The following is a 3,910-nucleotide window of genomic DNA, read 5'->3' as shown; positions in this document are numbered from 1 at the left end:
GAATTATAGACTTTTTTATGATTTTGAATTTCTAAATTAAAAGGGGGTTTTAAATTGAGGATTTCAAAAAAAAAAATGTTTTCTTCGATTTTCAAATGTTTTCAAATGTTTTTTTTCCTCAGTACCTACAAATTTATTTTTAAGGGATAAAAGGTAGGGCAGAACGACCTTGATCCGAGTCAGTCTTATTTGATTCTCTAGGTTGAAGATCTGATCCGAGTGTTTTTCCAAGATGTCAAGACCTTAGTGCAACCGGAAAGAAAACTAGGGAAAGTCGAATTATTAGAGTCTGCGCAATATATCCGTTGCCATGTCACGGTGAAGGACGCGAAGATGGGGTCGATATTCACAGTGGGGTAGAAGTTACCCGCAAATTTGAGGACAAATTTATTTCAAGTTGAGGAGTTTGTGACATCCAAAGAATCTCATTAAGAAATTTTAACTTTCGGCGATCAGACATAGGGTTTTCTCTTCCACTCTATAAAAAGACGGAGCACGTGGCAGAGAGAAAACAAATATATCAAAGTGGTGAAGCCTTGCTGGAATGACGCTTGACCAGCCACCATCAAAACTCCTTGAAGAAGAAGCTATTGCAGAAACCTAGAAGGCTGATCCGATGTGTTCTGGCGTGAGAGATAATCCGGTTGTCAATCCAGATCAGATCCGCACAAAACTTGTTAAGGTTATTCTAGACCCCCATATATAGCTGTAGCCGCAAATGGATCATTATTTTTAGTTTTCTAAAAGTTATGAGTGTTTTCCCAAGCCATATTTCCAAAAAAATCTAATCAGCGAGCAGCCAATTTGCGATGCGTTTAGCCAGCGATCCAGGGAGTTCCAGAAGACGACCTACATACTGGCGTGAAGATATTCAATCCAGATTTCCATATCAAGCTTCTGATATTCATTCCGAGCTGTGACCAGAAAGTTATGATCAAGTGACAAAGGCGAGGACTAGTTAGTATAGATATTGAATGATAAGTGTATACTTGGTATAGATATTGAATTTGAATGATAATTGATGATTGACAATTGATGATTGATGGGTGATTGCAATTTATAAAAAGTAATTATTAAAACACATGATTTATTTATGAAGTATAACATTTTAGGATATTAAATTTTATTGTGTAACGGCCAACAACGAAAAACTGCATCTTGTGAAGTTGTAGTGATAGATAAATTATTTGACGGCTACAGTGAAGGAATGAATATTGTGAAGCTGGTATGATCGAGAAATGGCTGACAAGCCATAGTCAAGCCCTCTTGAGGGTGGTGGCACCGGTAACTTGTCAGGCCCAGAATGGGTGGTGGCCGAGAATGAGTGCCATTGACGGAGGTTCTTTAGGAATGTTTTATAGAATCTATAGAGCGATTGCTACGATTGTGTGATTATCTGATTAGAAAATATTAGAATTCTATGATAAAATTAGTTATTATATTCTAGGTTGAATGTTGTATGGGTTCTATGTCTATATTATGAATACTCATATTACTATATCATATAATGTGTTTATGAATCTTGTGTGCTCCATAAGCACACATTCTCTTAGTATTTTTCCCTGAATACTCACCCTCTTTTCTTTTTCAGGCGAGATTAAAGAGTAAAACTTGTGGCGGTCGTTGTGGTGTAATGTCCGGGAGCCGTGGGTGTATTTTGTTATTTTTATAAAAATTTTAATAAAGATTTTAATATCACTATAATGGTATTTTATTTTTCCAAGGTTTAAAGATTAATTTATTTGTTAAAATGTTCCCTCTTTTCAGTTTATATTAATAGATGAATATTTTTCTCTATATACTAAGTCAGTTTGTTACTATCTAAAAAGTTCTTAAATGAGTGCAATTCAAGTTAGGTTATATTTGTGAGATTAGGGTGTCTCGATTTGGTATCAGAGCGTAAGGTTAGCCAAACCGGTCAGGCGTTTTGGGACTTATTTAATTTTTGAATCAATTTTTATTTTTTTCCCCACCTGGGGAGTACGTTCGCAAGAATGAAACTCAAAAGAATTTGACGGGGGCCCCGCACAAGCGGTTGAGCATGTGGGTTTGAATTATAGACTTTTTTTATGATTTTGAATTTCTAAATTAAAAGGGGGTTTTAAATTCAGGATTTCAAAAAAAAAATGTTTTCTTCGATTTTCAAATGTTTTCAAATGTTTTTTTCCTCAGTACCTACAAGTTTATTTTTAAGGGATAAAAGGTAGGGCAGAACGACCTTGATCCGAGTCAGTCTTATTTGATTCTCTAGGTTGAAGATCTGATCCGAGTGTTTTTCCAAGATGTCAAGACCTTAGTGCAACCGGAAAGAAAACTAGGGAAAGTCGAATTATTAGAGTCTGCGCAATATATCCGTTGCCATGTCACGGTGAAGGACGCGAAGATGGGGTCGATATTCACAGTGGAGTAGAAGTTACCCGCAAATTTGAGGACAAATTTATTTCAAGTTGAGGAGTTTGTGACATCCCAAGAATCTCATTAAGAAATTTTAACTTTCGGCGATCAGACATAGGGTTTTCTCTTTCACTCTATAAAAAGATGGAGAACGTGGCAGAGAGGAAACAAAGATATCAAAGTGGCGAAGCCTTGCTGGAATGACGCTTGACCAGCCACCATCAAAACACCTTGAAGAAGAAGCTATTGCAGAAACCTAGAAGGCTGATCCGATGTGTTCTGGCGTGAGAGATAATCCGGTTGTCAATCCAGATCAGATCCGCACAAAACTTGTTAAGGTTATTCTAGACCCCCATATATAGCTGTAGCCGCAAATGGATCATTATTTTTAGTTTTCTAAAAGTTATGAGTGTTTTCCCGAGCCATATTTCCAAAAAAATATAATCCGCGAGCAGCCAATTTGCAAGGTGTTTTGCCAGCGATCCAGGGAGTTCCAGTAGACGATCTACATACTGGCGTGAAGATATTCAATCCATATTTCCATATCAATCTTCCGATATCCATTCCGAGCTGTGACCAGAAAGTTTTGATCAAGTGACAAAGGTGAGGACTAGTTAGTATATTCATTTGATGCATTAGCTGGTCTAGTGATAAGTGTATGCTTGGTATAGATATTGAATTTGAATGATGATTGATGATTGACAATTGATGATTGATGAGTGATTGCAATTTATAAAAAGTAATTACTAAGACATGATTTATTTATGAAGTATAACCTTTTAGGATATTAAATTTATTGTGTAACGGCCAACAACGAAAAACTGCATCTTGTGAAGTTGTAGTGATAGATAAATTATTTGACGGCTACAGTGAAGGAATGAATATTGTGAAGCTGGTATGATCGAGAAATGCCTGACAAGCCATAGTCAAGCCCTCTTGAGGGTGGTGGCACCGGTAACTTGTCAGGCCCAGAATGGGTGGTGGCAGAGAATGAGTGCCATTGACGGAGGTTCTTTAGGAATGTTTTATAGAATCTATAGAGCGATTGCTACGATTGTGTGATTATCTGATTAGAAAATATTAGAATTCTATGATAAAATTAGTTATTATATTCTAGGTTGAATGTTGTATGGGTTCTATGTCTATATTATGAATACTCATATTACTATATCATATAATGTGTTTATGAATCTTGTGTGCTCCATAAGCACACATTCTCTTAATATTTTTCCCTGAATACTCACCCTCTCTTCTTTTTCAGGCGAGACCAAAGAGTAAAACTTGTGGCGGTCGTTGTGGTGTAATGTCCGGGAGCCGTGGGTGTATTTTGTTATTTTTTAAAAATTTTAATAAAGATTTTTAATATCACTATAATGGTATTTTATTTTTCCAAGGTTTAAAGATTAATTTATTTGTTAAAATGTTCCCTCTTTTCAGTTTATATTAATAGATGAATATTTTTCTCTATATACTAAGTCAGTTTGTTACTATCTAAAAAGTTCTTAAATGAGTGTAG

This window comes from Eutrema salsugineum, unplaced genomic scaffold (assembly GCF_000478725.1).
Source record: "Eutrema salsugineum unplaced genomic scaffold, Eutsalg1_0 scaffold_3, whole genome shotgun sequence".
In the NCBI taxonomy this organism is placed as follows: domain Eukaryota; kingdom Viridiplantae; phylum Streptophyta; class Magnoliopsida; order Brassicales; family Brassicaceae; genus Eutrema; species Eutrema salsugineum.
Note: the sequence above shows the minus strand (reverse complement) of the source record.